The sequence below is a fragment of the Enhydra lutris genome, unplaced genomic scaffold (genome assembly GCF_002288905.1).
Source record: "Enhydra lutris kenyoni isolate GAN:26980312 unplaced genomic scaffold, ASM228890v2 scaffoldscaffold67, whole genome shotgun sequence".
In the NCBI taxonomy this organism is placed as follows: Eukaryota; Metazoa; Chordata; class Mammalia; order Carnivora; family Mustelidae; genus Enhydra; species Enhydra lutris.
In genome coordinates, this window is record NW_019154151.1 from 1,334,686 (window position 1) to 1,353,277 (window position 18,592).

At 37.7% G+C, this 18,592-nt stretch overlaps 1 protein-coding gene across 1 annotated transcript in view; it reads left to right on the forward strand.

Annotated features, from left to right (window-relative positions):
* The window catches only part of LOC111159209 (protocadherin 11 X-linked), a 583,780-nt gene that overhangs the window by 340,336 nt on the left and 224,852 nt on the right, over positions 1–18,592 (forward strand).

Below are 18,592 nucleotides of genomic sequence, written 5' to 3' on the forward strand. Positions count from 1 at the left end.
AGACTCTTTCTATGAAGCCAGCTTTACCCTGATCCCCAAACCAGGCAAACACCCTACCAAAAAGGAGAATTTCAAATCAATATCACTGATGAATATGGATGCTAAGACTCTCAACAAGATCCTAGCAAACAGGATCCAACAGCACATTAAAAAGATTATCTACCATGACCAGGTGGGATTCATCCCTGGGCTACAAGGATGGTTCAACATTAGCAAATCAATCAATGTGATAGAACAAATTAATAAGAGAAGAGAGAAGAACCACATGGTCCTCTCAATTGATGCAGAGAAATCATTTGACAAAGTCCATCATCCATTCTTGATTAAAACGTTTCAAAGTATAGGGATAGAGGGAACATTCCTGAACTTCATCAAATCTATCTATGAAAGACCCACAGCAAAGATCATCCTCAATGGGAAAAGGCTTGCAGCCTTCCCGTTGAGATCAGGAACACAAGGATGCCCACTCTCAACACTCTTGTTCAACGTAGTATCAGAAGTCATAGCAAAAGCAATCAGACAACAAAGAGAAATAAAAGGTATCCAAACTGGCAATGAAGAAGTCAAACTCTCTCTCTTCGCAGATGACATGATTCTTTATATGGAAAACCCAAAAGACTCCACCCCCAAACTACTAGAACTCATACAGAAATTCAGCAACGTGGCAGGATACAAAGTCAATGTCCAGAAATCAGTGGCTTTCTTATACACTAAACTTGAAAATACAGAAAGGGAAATTAGAGAATCAATTCCATTTAATATAGCACCAAGAACCATGAGATACCTGGGAATAAACCTAACCAAAGAGGTAAAGGAACTGTACTCAAGGAACTACAGAACACTCATGGAAGATATGGAAGAAGACACAAAAAGATGGAAGACCATTCCATGCTCTTGGATCGGAAGAATAAACATTGCTAAGATGTCTATACTGCCTAGAGCAATCTATACTTTTGAAGCCATTCCGATCAAAATACCACCAGTATTTTTCAAAGAGCTGGAGCAAATAATCCAAAAATTTGTATGGAATCAGAAGAGACTCTGAATTGCTAAGGAAATGTTGAAAAACAAAAATAAAACTGGGGGCATCACGTTACCTGATTTCAAGATTTACTATAAAGCTGTGATCACCAAGACAGCATGGTACTGGCATAAAAACAGACACATAGACTAGTGGAACAGAGTAGAGACCCCAGATATGGACCCTCAACTCTATGGGCAAATAATCTTTGAAAAAACAGGAAAAAATATTCAGTGGAAAAAGACAGTCTCTGCAATAAATGGTGCTGGGAAAACTGGACAGGTATATGTAGAAGAAGGAAACTCGACCATTCTCTTACACCGTACACAAAGATAAACTCAAAATGGATAAAAGACCTCAACGTGAGACAGGAATCCATCAGAATCCTAGAGGAGAACATAGGCAGTAACCTCTTCGATATCAGCCACAGCAACTTCTTTCAAGATATGTCTCCAAAGGCAAAGGAAACAAAAGCGAAGATGAACTTTTGGGACTTCATCAAGATCAAAAGCTTCTGCACAGCAAAGTAAACAGTCAAAAAAAAAAAAATAAACAAAGAGGCAACCCACGGAATGGGAGAAGATATTTGCAAATGACAGTACAGACAAAAGGTTGATTTCCAGGATCTATAAAGAACTCCTCAAACTCAACAACACAAAACAGATAATCATGTCAAAAAATGGGCAGAAGATATGAACAGACACTTCTCCAATGATGACATACAAATGGCTATCAGACACATGAAAAAAAGTTCATCATCACGAGCCATCAGAGAGATTCAAATTAAAACCACTTTGAGATACCGACTTATACCACTTAGAATGGCCAAAATTAGCATGAAAGGAAACAACATGTGTTGGAGAGGATGTGGAGAAAGGGGAACTCTCTTCCTCTGTTGGTGGGAATGAAAATTGGTGCAGCCACTTTGGAAAACAGTGTGGAGCTTCCTCAAGAAATTAAATATAGAGCTTCCCTATGACCCTGCGATTGCACTACTAGGTATTTACCACAAAGATACAGATGTAGTGAAAAGAAGGACCATCTGTACCCCAATGTTTATCACAGCAATGGTCACGGTCGCCAAACTGTGGAAAGAACCAAGATGCCCTTCAACAGACGAATGGATAAGGAAGATGTGGTCCATATACACTATGGAGTATTATGCCTCCATCAGAAAGGATGAATACCCAACTTTTGTAGCAACATGGACGGGACTGGAAGAGATTATGCTGAGTGAATAAGTCAAGCAGAGAGAGTCAATTATCATATGGTTTCACTTATTTGTGGAGCATAACAACATGGAGGACAAGGGGAGTTAGAGAGGAGAAGGGAGTTGGGGAAATTGGAAGGGGAGGTGAACCATGAGAGACTATGGACTCTGAAAAACAATCTGATGGTTTTGAATGGGCAGTGGGTGGGAGGTTGGGGGAACCAGGTGTTGGGTATTAGAGAGGGCACGGATTGCATGGAGCACTGGGTGTGTTGCAAAAACAAGGAATACTGTTATGCTGAAAATTTAAAAAAAAATGCTGAACTGTAAGAATGAAACTGTCTATTGCTGAATCGGAGGTGGGTTGTTGGAAGGGTTAATTAGGTAATGGGTGTTAAGGAGGTCACTTGATGTAATGAGCACTGGTTGTTTTATGCAACAGATGAATCACTAAATTCTATCTCTGAGACTAATAAAACAAATTCAGTTCCTGCCTTCCATTAGCTCAATCTAGTTAAAAAAATTGCCAACTACCAATTATAAACTCAGATACAAATAGATTCTAAATGTTTGAATGGATAACATGCAAAAAATTGTCTGGATGTGAGAGGTGGTACAAGATGTGGGAATAGGAGGACCCAAAGCTCACTTTGTCTCACCTTTACAGCTAGGTATTACTCATATCTGATTCAATATACCTGAAAGCAACTCCAAAGGCTTGCAGAACAAACTCCACAAATAATATAGAGAAGAAGGAGCTTTTGAGACATTAGGAAGGGCAGAAATAGTGATCTGGAGCCTCGCACAGGAGGGAGAAAGCTGCAGTCATAGAGAGGGGAGACACCAGAAGCACCGGGCTTACACAGGAAAAATGATTCTCCATAATGCCTGGTTTTGAAAACCAGAAGAACTGAATTTCCTGAGCTTGTATAACTAGCAGGACTGTAAATGTGGAGCATTACAAGTCAGCCGAGTGAGCCCAGAGAGCAAAAATGATAGCTGGTTGTTGTGGCTGGCGTGAAAAAATCGACCAGGAACGTGAGGTAAGAGGATGGTGAAAAGAAATTAAGAGACAAAGAGATGGGGGTAAGAGGAGCACTGAGGAGGATGTCCAACAGTGTTGATTTTATTCCACATCTTACAAGCATTTATAAGGCAGACCACAATAGAAGGAGTAATACATCAGTATCTAGTCAGATAACCACAAGTTCCTATAACAAGTTTACATTAACTACAAACAAATCTCGTGATGCCAGGTAGTCACGGCTAATGCCATTAGCTACTATTGATACAAGAAGTTACAATCAACCAGGGAGTGGATTATGAGAAGTACAGGAACAACAAGGACCAACTAAGAATTTATGACCCTGACCACATTGTTCCCTACTGTTTGGGGAACATGTGGGAAGTTACGTAGGCCAGCACACGACGCATAGCACTGACCCTTTCTCAGTGCTACTCAACCTTTCCTGTCCGTAACCCTTTATTAAGGTATTTGGACTTAAAGGGAGACACAAGTCAGGGCCTGGTTTGGTCCTCGTCTCAAGCCTTATCATGGCCTCCAACAGCTGGTTCCCCATCCATAATGAGACAACAGCCCTAGGAGAAGCAACATAGAAGCCACAACTTGCTCTATGTGAGATTAGTTTATATTGTTTGCATATTTTGTCGGAGAATTTCTCTGGAACCAAAGGGGTATGCAGAGCCATTTTTTTTCACCTGCCCCCACTCATAAACACAGAGCCACCTTCCAGAGGCAGCACTACTCAGACATCAGGTACCTGACCTGCTAGCAGTATGACCCAACCACAAGTTATCCCACTCCCAACCTGCTGCCCTCTGCCCTGTGCTGAGCACGTATTTTGTTAACTGTGTGCATGACCTGTCCAGGTTTGGTCTCAAGCCATGATCCCAGACCCCACAGCCACCTTGCTTATGGTGATCCTGCCTAGAACTAGTGGCTCAAAGCAAATTTTACTAATGCCTCATGAGCCCCACACAGGCATCGTGTGGCCCAGCCACTGCCCTCCATACCCAGCTGCCTACACAAGCAGGCATGCTTCATTCAGTTCCCAAGCACAAAGATACCACCTGCCCCTGGTCACAGCCACACTTCAGGGGATTAACCAAAGACTAGTGGCACAGTACAAATTTTTCTAAAACTGACACCCAATCCCCAACATTTCTGCTGTGAAGTCCCATCACAGCAGGTCTGCCTAGGTCTCACTAACATCACAGGGAGCAAGCACAGCCTACAAGCAAACAGTCAGAGCAGACATCTGGACTGAAATGTAAAGCAACTTAGACACAAGATCAGGATGCAAGTAACACACATAGGAGACTCCCCTGAAGTGCCAGCTCCTGGTGCAGAGGGGACACTGCACTGGACAGCACTACAGGATCTCTTCTTCAATAAGCCACAACTTTCTAGAACAGAAGATGCAGCTGATGTTCCTAACACAGAGAAACAGACACAGAGTGGTAAACAACATGAAGGGACAGAGAAATAAGACCCAAATGAAATAACAGGACAAAATCACAGCAGGAGATCTATGCAAAACAGAAATAAGCAATATATTTGATACAAAATTGAAAATAATGATCATAAAGGAACTTACTTGACTTCAGAAAAGGGTGGAAGATATCAGTGAGGCTCTTGACAAAAAGACAAAAAAATAATGTATCAGAGATGAAGAATTCAATAAATGAAATTAAAAATACAACAGATGGAATAAACAGAAGGCTATAAGAAGGGGAGGAATGTATCAGTGACCTGAAGAACAGAGTAATGGAAAGCAATCAACCCAAACAGGTGAGAAGCAAACAAATACCACTCAATGAGAATGGACTTAGAGAACTCAGTGAGTTCATCAAGCATAATAACATTCACATTCTAGGGATGTCAGAAGGAAAAGAGACAGAAAAAGGACAATAAAATGTATTTTAAGAAATAATAGCTAAAAACTTTCCAAATCTAGAAAAGGAAACAAAGATCCAGATGCAGGAGAGACAGAGATCTCAAGTAGGCAGAGATAGGCAGAGAGAAAGGAAGGGAAGCAGGCTCCCTGCTGAGCGAGAGCCTGATGTGGGGCTTGATCCCAGGATGCTGGGATCATGACCTGAGCTGAAGGCAGAGGCTTTAACACACTGAGCCACACAGGCGCCCCCCAAAAATTAATTATTTTATGTAATATTTGTTAATCTATAGCTGAAAATCTAGGGAATAATTACCAGATTATCCAAAAGGAAGGGCACCCCTGAAATTCTCTGTTATTTTTAAAAATTATTTTAAGCAATTTAAAATGTCAGTAGAAAGCTAAATGGGTAATGTGAAGAAATTCCATTCTGGTATAAGAAAATGAAGTGTTAGGAAAATCATTGTTTTTATTAGGCCTCCAGGGCCTTTCATATGTTTGTATTTATCTTTTGCAACTGGTTGCTATAATGATATATGGATACAGTTCAATATCTGAGTTATGTTCTTCAGTCATTAATAGTTGAATGAGAATCTTACAAATATAAAAAGAATCATCTGGTATATGAATGTTTATGTAGCATAAATGATAACTAAGCATATATCAATTTATAGTTCTTATTGACACAGGAAAGCAAGATGCAGTTCTCTACAAGGATGCCACTTGGCCATGGTAAGTCACAATCCATAATGCTGTATTGTTAGGCAAATGTTCATGGAAAGGGGTTCATGGACAATTTCCTGAGCTCATTGTTAGGGAAGGAAATGGATATCCATATCCAGGAGCCACAGAGCTCTCCCATCAAAATCAACAGAAGACCAACATCAAGACATTGTTATTAAATTGGTAAAATATAGTGATAAAGAAAAAAATTTAAAGCAGCATGGCAAAAGAAGACAGTAACTTACAAGGTAAACCCCATGAGGTTATTAGTTGATTTTTAAGCAGAAACTGTGCAGGCCGGGGTGGGGGGTGATGGGAAAGCCTAGTATATTCAAAATGCTGAAAGAGAAAAATAGGCACCCAAGAATACTCTATCCAAAAAGACTATCATTCGGAATAAGAGAGATAGAGTTTCTAAAACAAACAAAACTAAAGGAGTTCATGACCACCAAACCAGTCCTACAAGAAAGGGGACTTCTTAAGTGGAAAGGAAAGATTATAAGTGATTATGAAAAGTGAAAAACATATAAATAATAAAAATAAATATTTCTATAAAAATCAGTCAAGGGATTCAAAAAAGTAAAAGGACATAAAATATGACACCCTATACTTAAAACGTGGAGGGTGGAAAGGAATTAAAGAATGGGTTCTAACTTAAGTGACCATCAACTTAATATAGACTACTATATGCAGAAGATGTTATATACCAACCTAATGATAAGCACAAATCAAAAACTAGTAATAGATATGTAAAGGATAAAGGGAAAGGAATCCAATTATATCACTAAAGAAAGCCAGGAAACCATGAAAGAGAACAAGATAAAGGATTAGAGAAAACCTACAAAAACAGCCACAAACAAGTAAGAAAATGGCAATAAATACATATCTATCGATAATTACATTGAATGTAAATGAACTAAACGCTCTCATCAAAAGACTACACTTATCATGATGAGCACTGAGTAACGTATAAAATTGTTGAATCACTATATTGTACATCCAAAACTGTATATTAACAATCTTGGAATTAAAAATTAAAAAAAATAAATTAAAAAAAGAATTGGTGCACTAAAAGACAATAAATAATTTCTTTTGCCAGGTGTTGTTTGAATTGTAAATGACAAAATTTCCTTATATGTTATGTATCTTTGAAACATATTTTATTTTTTTTGTCTTTTTCACTTTGATTCTCATGAGTGAACAGTAGTTTCCCAAAGGCTACAATGGCGTGTGATGACATCATTGCTTTAACAGCTAATAAATTGTGTACTGTATATTGTACTTTCTAGGATTTTCTAAGACAGTGAGTTTATAGTATAAATACATACATTTAAAAAAATTAACTCAGTTTGTTCTCATTACAGTTACTGTGCTCCAACCAGCTCTTTACAGTCACAGCTGCTAGTCTCTGTAATCTCCTTACCTTCCAAGAAATCATGATTTTTATTTTTATTTCTATTTTTTTTATTTCTTTTCAGCATAACAGTATTCATTGTTTTTGCACCACACCCAGTGCTCCATGCAATCCGTGCCCTCTCTAATACCTACCACCTGGTTCCCCCAACCTCCCACCCACCGCCCATTCAAAACCATCAGATTGTTTTTCAGAGTCCATAGTCTCTCATGGTTCACATCCCCTTCCAATTTCCCTCAACTCCCTTCTCCTCTCCATCTCCCCTTGTCCTCCATGTTATTTGTTATGCTCCACAAATCAGTGAAACCATATGATAATTGACTCTCTCTGCTTGACATATTTCACTCATCATAAGTTGGGTATTCATCCTTTCTGATGGAGGCATAATACTCCATAGTGTATATGGATCACATCTTCCTTATCCATTCGTCCGTTGAAGGGCATCTTGGTTCTTTCCACAGTTTGGCGACTGTGGCCATTGCTGCTATAAACATTGGGGTACAGATGGCCTTTCTTTTCACTACATCTGTATCTTTGGGGTAAATACCCAGTAGTGCAATGGCAGAGTCATAGGGAAGATCTATTTTTAATTTCTTGAGGAATCTCCACACTGTTTTCCAAAGTGGCTGCACCAACTTGCATTCCCACCAACAGTGTAAGACGGTTCCCCTTTCTCCACATCCCCTCCAACACAAGTTCTTTCCTGTCTTGCTAATTTTGGCCATTCTAACTGGTGTAAGGCGGTATCTCAATGTGGTTTTAATTTGAATCTCCCTGATGGCTAGTGATGATGAACATTTTTTCATGTGTCTGATAGCCATTTGTATGTCTTCATTGGAGAAGTGTCTGTTCATATCTTCGCCCATTTTTTTATATGATTATCTGTTTTGTGTTTGTTGAGTTTGAGGAGTTCTTTATAGATCCTGGATATCAACCTTTTGTCTGTACTTTCATTTGCAAATATCTTCTCCCATTCCGTGGGATGTCTCTTTTTCAAAACGTATTTTAATTCATTAGGAAAGAAACTTCAGAAGCTTGACTTTTTTTTTTTTTTTTAATTGAAAGTCCACATGGGGGCGCCTGGTTGGATCAATGGGTTAAGCCTTGGCCTTCTCAGGTCATGATCTCAGGGTCCTGGGACTGAGCCCTGCATGGGCATTGGGCTCTCTGCTCAACAGGGAACCTGCTTCCCCCTCTCTCTCTGGGTGCCTCTCTGCCTACTTGTGATCTCTCTGTCAAATAAATAAATAAAATATTTTTAAAAATGTCCACATGAATACTAGAACAAAAAAAAAAAGGCATAAGCACAGAATATCTTCATTCTTTTTGTATATCCATATGACATTCCATGAGTCCAGTAGCTTCCTTATACAGATGATTCTTGGTTGTGTTCTTTGATTTTCAAAGAAACTCTGAGACTTCCTCAGGTTTTGCACTGTTTGTGTTGGTTTGAATTCCAGCTGAGGTCCAAGTTATGATTGCAGTGATAATGTAATTATAATGAATTATGTTAAGGGTTTGACAAAATAGAGCTCCTTAATCTTAATACTAATATTTTCTAATAAATATAGGATAGTGTGAATGATAATATGAAACAAAATATAAATGAACTCAAAAGTATTTTTTACTTGCAATAAAGTGTTCTAATTTTGTTTTTCTACCTGGTATAACCCCTCAAAAATTTCTGCAGAAGAACATAGTTATTTTTTATCATTATTGTAGAAAATGACAAAATTGGTTTGCAACTCTAAGGCTTAGATAGGGAAAACTTCCACCATTCAAAGTAGTATTTATATTTCTTCTTCTGTAATATGGAGAAAAAGTTAAAGAGCCAATTTAGAAGCCTATATATGGAATCATGTTGAGAGAAATTAGCCTTTAAGTTGCTTGAACTACATCTCAAAATCAGATGATTACTGATCAAACAATATCTTGCAATGCATCCCAGAATTGGCTTTTATCCCTCATGTACAGTTAAGTGCAAGATTTTGTTTTTTTTTTTTATCAAAAAAACTTGTCAACTCAGGACTGATTTTTTTTTTTAAAGAAATCAGACGATATTGGTTAGACGACCTAACCAAATTCCACTGCATTACCCTATACTGACATTTCCATGAAAAGTAGTTCTTGTGTTACTTCCTTAACCAGTTCCTCTCATGACTCACTAACATATTTTCCAATTCCTAAAATTTCATCTGACTGCTCTAATAGCCCACTAAAATGATGAAAGAATGGGTTAGTGATAGGAAAGGCATATACCAGATAGTGAAAAAACAATTTTTTTAAAGCTAAAATTAATTTCCTAAGGAACTTTTAAAATTTGAGCAACAAAGAAGAGAAACCTGAAATATATTGGCAGGATGATGTTGGTGATACTGTCCATTCATACTATTTAATTTTATGTAAAGGTCTAGAAAACCAATTTTTTAAAATTTATAATGGAATTATCATAGCTAAGATAAATTATTTTATTTGGTTAATATATCGCTACTGCTTAATAAGCCCATAAAGAGAAGATCAATTTCCACAACATTGAAATTATTAGAAATTGTCTACAATTTCTAAATGAAATAATGATCTCTCACTGAGATTTTTAATGAAAGAATCAATTTTTATCTTCTCTACTGAAAACAATTTGGACTGGTTCAACTATTTTTTTTTCCAGATAAATGACAATTTTAAGTCCAAAGTAGAGACTGTGGGATTCATTTCCATATATGTTAAAAGGTGGGGGGGGGGGCACCTGGGTGACTCTGTAGATTAAGTGTCTGCCTTCAGCTCAGGTAATGATCTTGGGGTCCTGGAATCAAGCCCCACATGGGGCTCCCTGATCAGTGGGGACTCTGCTTGTCCCTCTCCCTCTGCCCCTCACCCCTACTCATGTTCTCTCTCTCTCTCTCTGTTCTCTCTCTCAAATAAATTAAAATCTTAAAAAAGTCTTGCCATGATATATCTTTGAGATTGGAATCCATGTGAAAGGACACTCTAATTTCATTTTTTCATCAAATGTAATTTTTTAAAATTTTATTGTGTTCTGTTACCATATCATACATCATTAGTTTCTGATGTAGTGTTCCATGATTCGTTGTTTGCATATAACACCCAGTGCTCCATGCAATACTTGCCCTCCTTAGTACCCATCGCCAGGCTAACCCATTCCCCCAATCCCCTCCCTCTCCAAAACCCTCAATTTGTTTCCCAGAGTCCATAGTCTTTCATGGTTCATCTCTCCCTCTGATTTCTCCCCCTTCATTTTTTTCCTTCCTTCTCCTAAAGTCCTCCATGCTATTCCTTATGTTCCTCAAATAAATGAAACCATATGATAATTGTCTTTCTCTACTTGACTTATTTCACTTAGCATAATTCCCTCCAGTTCCATCCATGTCGATGCAAATGGTGGGTGTCCATCCTTTCTGATGACTGAGTAATACTCCATTGTATATATGGACCACATCTTCTTTATCCATTTCCTTTTTAACTGATTCGAAAATATGAATTTTCTATGTAGAGAACAATCAATATTCCATTGCTTCATTTCACTTCTATCAATAGTGAATAGGTAACTTTCACAAAAAGCATACTACTCAATCTTAACATTGGGAATAAATTCACTCAAGATGATTTTGGGAACCTGTAGGTTAGAGTTCTTTCATAGGCAATCATACTTTAGTAGATTTTTAATGAAATTAAAATAAAAAGGATAACATAGCATGTTTAAATCACTCATTTATTACTTTGCTTTTTTAAAGATTTTATCAAATTCCAGTTACATAACATAGAGTGTAATATTAGCCCCAGGTGTACAATTTAGTTATTCAACACTTCCATACAACACCCAGTTCTCATCACAGGTGCATTCCTTAATCTTCATCACCTATTTAACCCATCTCCCCAACCACCTCCTCTCTGATAACTATCAGTTTCTTCTCTAGTTAAGTCTGTTTCTTGTTTGATTCTCTCTCTTTCTTCCCCTTTACTCATTTGTTTTGTTCTTCAAATTTCACATATGAGTGAAATCATATGGTATTTTTCTTTCTCTGATTGACTTATTTTGCTTAGCATAATACACTATAGCTCCAACCATGTCATTGTAAATGACAAGATTTCATTTTTTTTTATGGCTGAGTAATATCCTATTGTAAATATATACCACATCTTCCTTATCTATTCATTAGTCAATGGACATTTGGACTATTTCTATAATTTGACTAATGTAGATAATGGTGCTATAAACATCAAAGTGCATATATCCTTTGAATTAATATTTATGTAATATTTGGATAAATAGTAGTGTAACTGATGGATCATAGGGTAGTTCTATTTTTAAAATTTTTGAGGAACTCCCATACTGTATTCCAGAGTGGCTGCCCCAGTTTATATCCCCAAAAACATTACAAGCATGTTCCTCTTTCTTCACACCCTCACTAACACTTGTTGTTTCTTCTATTGTTGATTTTAGCCATTCTGACAGGTGTAAGGGGATATCTCATTGTACTTTTGATTTGCACTTCCCTGACTATGAATGATGTTGAGCATCATGACACATTTCATGTGTCTGTTGGCCACCTATTTATTTTCTATGGAAATAATGTCTGTTCATGTTTTCTGCCTATTTATAATTGTATTATTGGTTTTTAGAGGGTGTTTATTTGAATCAGTTTTTTTTTTAATATATTTTGGTTGCTAACCTTTTATTGCACCTGTCATTTGCAAATTTCTTCTCCCATTCCTTAGTTTATCTTTTAGTTTTGCTGATTCTTTCCTTCATTGTGCAGATTTTTATTTTGATGAAGTCTCAATAGTTTATTTTTGCTTGCATCCGGAGACATATCTAGTAAGACGTTGCAACAGCCAATGTCAAAGAGGTTAGCGCCTATGTTCTCTTCTGGGATTTTTTATGGTTTCAGGTCTCACACTTAGGTCTTTAAGACACATTGAATTTATTTTTGTGCGTGGTGTAAGAAACTGATCCAGTTCCATTCTTTCCCATGTTTCTTCCAGTTTCTCCAGCACCATGTGTTGAAGGGGCATCCTTCTTCCCATTGGATATTCTTTTGTGCTTTCTTGAAGATTGACTGACCATATACTTGTGGGTTCATTTCTGGGCTTTGTATTCAGACCTCAATAGGAGATAGGAATCTATGTGCCTATTTTTGTGCAACTATCATGCTATTTTGATGATTACAATGTGTTAATATAACATGAAGTTTGGAATTATAATGCCTTCAGGTTTCCTTTTCTTTTTCAAGGTTGTTTTGGGTGTTCTGTGGTTCCATATAAATTTTAAGATTGTTTAATTTTGTGACAAAAGCTGTTGGTATTTTGATAGGAATAACATTACATATTTAGACTACATTATAAAATATAGATATTTTATAATACTTTTTCTTTCAATCCATGAGCATGGCAAGTTTTTCTATTTCTTTCTGTCATGTTCAATTTCCATCATCAGTGATTTATAGTTCAGAGAATACAGGTCTTGCACCTGTTTGGTTAGGTTTACTCCTAGTTATCTTATTGTTTTGGTGCAATTTTAAATGGGATTGACTCCTTATTATATTTTTCTGCTGCCTCAACATTAGTATATAAAAATGCAACAGATTTCTGTACATTTATTTTGTTCCTGTGACTTTACTGAATTTGTATAATAGTTTTAAAAGTTTTTTGGTGGAGTCTTTTGGGTCTTTTATATAGAGTATCATGTTGAATGCAAATAGTGAAAGTTTGACTTCTTCCTTGCTGATTTTAATACCTTTTCTCTCTCTCTCTCTCTCTGTGTGTGTGTATGTGTGTGTGTATGTTGTCTGACTGCTGTGACTAACACTTCCAGTACTGTTAAATAGCAGTGATGAGAGAAACACCTGTATCTTTTACCTGACCATAGTGGAAAAGGTCCCAGTTTTTTCCCATTTAGATGATATTAGCTGTGGGTTTTTTATATATGACCTTTATAATGTTGAGGTAAATCCCTTCCATCCTTACTTTCTTGATGATTTTTATCATGAATGGAATTTGTCTTTTGTCAAACTCCTTTTCTGCATCTATTGAAATGGTTATATGGTTCTTATCCTTTCTTTTATTAATGGGGCTTTTCACATTGATTGATTTATATTGAACAACTCTTGCAGCCCAGGAATAAATCCCACTGATTTATGGTGAATTACTTTTTAAGATTTTATTTATTCATTGGCGAAAGAGCAAGAGAGAGAGAACACTCAAGTGGGGGGAAAGGCAGAGGACAAGGGAGAGAAAATCTCAAGAAGACTCCCTGCTGAACATGGAACCTGATGTGGGCCTTGATCCCAGGACTCTGAGATCATGACCAAAGCCAATGTCAGACTGTTAACTAACTGAGACACCAAGTCAAACCTGGTGAATGATTCTATTTAATATATTGTTGAATTTAATTTGCTAGAACTTTTTAAAAAAGATTTTATTTATTTGACAGAGAGAGAGAGAGAGAGATCACAAGTAGGCAGAAAGACAGGCAGAGAGAGAGAGAGATGGGAAAGCAGACTCCCTGCCTAGCAGAGAGTCCAATGTGGGGCTCAATCCCAGGACCCTGAGACCATGATCTGAGCCGAAGGCAGAGGCTTAACCCACTGAGCCACCCAGGTGCTCCTAATTTGCTAGAATTCTAATGAAAATTTTTGCATCTATGTTCATCAGGGATACTAGCAGGTAGTTTCGGCTTTTAATGGAGTCTTTAGTGGGTTTTTGGTATCAGGCCTGGCATCAGAATGAATTTGGAAGTTTTCCTTCCAATTCAATTTTTTTCTGGAATATTTTGATTAGAACACATATTATCTCTTTTTTAAATGTTTACTAAAATTCACCTGTGAAGCTATCTGACCCTGAGATTTTGCTTATTAGCAGGTTTTTTGCTTGTTTGTTTTTGATTACTGAAGCAATTCCTTTGTTGTTTATCAACCTAAGTTTTCTATTTCTTTTTCAGTTTTGGTAGTTTATATGTTTCTAGGAGTTTATCCATTTCTTCCTGGTTTGCAGTCTGTTAGTGTATAGCTGCTCATAACAGTCTTATAATTGCTTGTATTTCTGTGGTGTTGGTTGTTATTTCTCCTCTCTCATCTGTGATTTTATTAATTTGGGTTTTCTCTTTTATTTTGATAAGTATAGCTGGAAGTTTATCAATTTTATTGATCCTTTTTTCAAAGAAACAGCTCCTGATTTTATTGATCAGTTATTTTAGGTTCAATATCTTTTATTTCTGCTCAAATATTGATTACTTCCTTCATTCTGTTGGTTTTAGGTTTCATTTGTTATTTTTTATTGTGTTATGTTAGTCACCACACAATACATCATTAGTTTTTCATGTAGTATTCCAAGACTCATTGTTTAAATATAACGCACAGTGCTCCATGCAATACATGCCCGCCTTAATACCCACCATGAGACTCACCAATCCCTCCACCCTCCTCCCCTCTAAAACCCTCAGCGTGTTTCTCAGAGTCCATAGTTTCTCATGGTTCATCTCCCTCTCTGATTTCCCCCAGTTCACTTTTCCCTTCCTTCTAATGTCGTCCATGTTATTCCTTATGTTCCACAAGTAAGTGAAACCACATAATAATTGACTTTCTCTGCTTGACTTATTTCACTCAGCATCTCCTCAAGTCCCATCCATATTGATGCAAAAGTCAGGTATTCATCCTTTCTGGTGGCTAAGTAATATTCCATTGTATATATGGACCACATTTTCTTTATCTGTTGTTCCACTGAAGGACACCTCAGCTCATTCCACAGTTTGGCTACTGTGAATATTGCTACTATGAACACTGGGGTGAATGTGGCCCTTCTTTTCACTACATCTGTATCTTTCAGGTAAATACCCAGTAGTGCAATTGCTGGGTCATAGGGTAGCTCTATTTTTAATTTTTTGAGGAACCTCCACACTGTGTTCCAAATTGGCTTTCCCACCAACTTGCATTCCCACCAACAATGTAACAGGGTTCCCCTTTCTCTACATCCTCTCCAACGTTTGTTGCATCGTGCTTTGTTAATTTTTTGCCATTCTAACTAGTATAAGGTAGTATTTCAATATCATTTTGATTTGAATTTCCCTGATGGCTAATGATGATGAACATTTTTTCATGTGTCTGTTAGCCATTTGTATGTCTTCTTTGGAGAAGTGTCTGCTCATGTTTTCTGCCCATTTTTTGAATTGATTATGTTTTTTAGGTGTTGAGTTTGAGATGATCTTTACATATCTTGGATATCAACCCATAGTCTGTAGTGTCACTTGCAAATATCTTCTCCCATTCTGGGGGTGTCTCTTTGTTTTGTTGACTGTTTCATTTGCTGTGGAGAAGCTTTTTATCTTGATGAAGTCCCAAAAGTTCGTCTTTGCTTTTGTTTCCCTTGCCTTTGAAGACATGTCTTGAAAGAACTTGCTGTGACTGATGTTGAAGAGGTTACCGCCTATGTTCTCTCCTCACACTGAGGACTTTAATCCATTTTGAGTTCATCTTTATGTAAGGTAATGGTCAAGTTTCATTCTTCTATACAAAGCTGTCCAATTTTTCCAGCACCACTCATTGAAGACACTGTCATTTCTCCACTAGATATTTTTTCCTGCTTTTTTGAAGATTATTTGACCATAGAGGTGAGGGTCCATATCTGGACTCTCTACTCTGTTCTATTGGTCTATGTGTCTGTCTTTGTTCCAGTACCATGATGTCTTGTTGATCACAGCTTTGTAATAAAGCTTGAAATCAGGCAATGTGATGCCCCCAGCTTTGTTTTTCTTTTCCAACATTTCCTTGGCAATTCCATGTCTTTTCTGGTTCCATACAAATTTTAGGATTGTTTGTTCCAGCCCTTTGAAAAATGCCATTAGTATTTTGATTGGGATGGCATTGAAAGTATAGATTGCTTTGGGCAGCATAGACATTTTAATGATGTTTATTCTTCAGATCCATGAGCATGGAATGTTTTCCATCTTTTTGTGTCTTCTTCAATTTCTTTCATGAGTGTTCTGTAGTTCCCCAAGTATAGACACTTCATGTCTTTAGTTAGGTTTATTCCAAGCTATCTTATGGTTTTTGGTGCAACTGTAAATGGAATCTATTCTCTAATTTCCCTTTATACAGTTTCATTGTCAATGTATAGAAAAGTAACTGATTCTTGCCACATTACTGAATTGCTGTATGAGTTCTAGTAATTTGAGGGTGGAGTTTTTTTGGATTTTCCACACAAAGTATCATGTCCTCTGTGAAGAGAGAGTGTTTGACTTCTTCTTTACCAATCTGAATACCTTTTATTTCTTTTTGTTGTCTGATTGCTGTTGTTAAGACTTCTAGCACTTTGTTGAATAACAGTGGTGAGAGTGGACATCCTTGTTGTGTTACTGATCTCAATGGGAAGGTTGTTAGCTTTTCCCCATTGAGAATGATATTCACTGTGGGTTTTCATAGACAGATTTTATGAAGCTGAGGAATGTTCCCTCTATCCTTATACTCTGAAGAGTTTTATTCAAGAGAGGATGCTGTATTTTGTCAAATGCTTTTTCTGCATTGATTGAGAGGACCATGTGGGTCTTCTGTCCTCTCTTACTGATTCGTCCTAGAACATTGATTCATTTGTGAATGATGAACAACTCCTGCATCTCAGGTATAAATTCCTCCTGGTCATGGTAGATAATCTTTTTTTTTTTTTAATTTTTTATTTCTTTTCAGCGTAACAGTATTCATTGTTTTTGCACTGCACCCAGTGCTCCATGCAATCCTTGCCCTTTCTAATACCCACCACCTGGTTCCCCCAACCTCCCACCCACCGCCCCTTCAAAACCCTCAGTTTGTTTTTCAGAGTCCATAGTCTCTCATGGTTCACCTCCCCTTCTAATTTCCCTCAACTCCCCTCTCCTCTCCATCTCCCCTTGTCCTCCATGCTATTTGTTATGTTCCACAAATAAGTGAAACCATATGATAATTGACTCTCTCTGCTTAACTTATTTCACTGAGCATAATCTCTTCCAGTCCCGTCCATGTTGCTACAAAAGTTAGGTATTCATCCTTTCTGTTGGAGGCATATATAATCTTTTTAATGTATTATTGGATCCTGTTGGCTCGGATCTTGTTGAGAATGTTGACATCTATATCCATCTGGTATATTGGTATGAAATTCTCCTTTTTGATGGTGACTTTGCCTGGTTTGGGGATCAAGGTAATGTTGGATTCATAGGAAGAGTCTGGAATTTCCTTCTGTTTCTATTTTTTTTTAAAGCTTCAGGAGAATAAGTATTATTTCTTCTTTGAATTCCGCAGGGAATCCATCAAGTCCTGGACTTTTGTTTTTTGGGAGGTTTTTGATCATTGCTTTGATCTCGGTGCCCCTGTGCCTCCAAAACCATGAGCAATACTGGTCTGGGCAAGCCCTGGCCTGGTGGCTGCAGTTCCCAGAACCACTGACCTGAACCCACCCTGGGTGTGCTCAGCCCCAGCAATAGTGAAGACAACGGAGGTGGCTGTGGTAGTCACGGTAGCCACCAGCCCCAAGGACCAATGACTGTAGCCTGTGCTGAGTGTGCTCAGGTGTACAAGTGCTGGCTGTGGTGGACACTAGCCGCAACCTTCCTGGGACCATGGGTTTGGGTCTGTGCCTGTGACCTCCTGACCCCAGCAGTTGTCCCTTAAGTCTCTTTGATCTGTTTGAGTGCTGTTATTAGTCTTTTCCTGACTCACAGCCAAGAGTTTCCAAATTATTACTGGTCCCCAAGTGCAGACACTTTTGCATTGGGGTGTTATTTTCCAATGGCTCCCTTCTGGGGGCTGTCTTCCACTTCTGTTTATCCTCTGACATCTGTCCGAGCACTACCAACTCCTCTGTACCTCTCCACTGATGATCCTTTGCCCTTGTAGAGATCCAGAAGTATGTAATCTTACATCCCAGGATGATTTCATGAGTGTTAAAGAGTGCTCTGATATATATCTAGCTCAATTCAGGGGACAAGTTGAAATAGGGTCTCCTATTCCTCTGCCACCTTGCCCCTCCCTCCCATTTGTTATTCTTTTACTAGTTCCCTTCAGTGTAAAGTTAAGTAGTTTGAGATTTTTCTTGCTTCATGAAGTAGGCCTGTATTGCTACATACTTCCCTCTTAGGACCTCTTTTGCTGCATCTCAAAGGTTTTGAGCAGTCGTGTTTTCACTTTCATTCATTTCCATTTTTTTTCAATTTCTTCTTTAATTTCCTGTTTGACCCATTCATTTGTTAGTAACATGTTGTTTAACATCCATGTGCCTGTGGTCGTTCCAAATTTTTTCTTGTGGTTGACTTCTAGTTCAAGAGTGTTGTG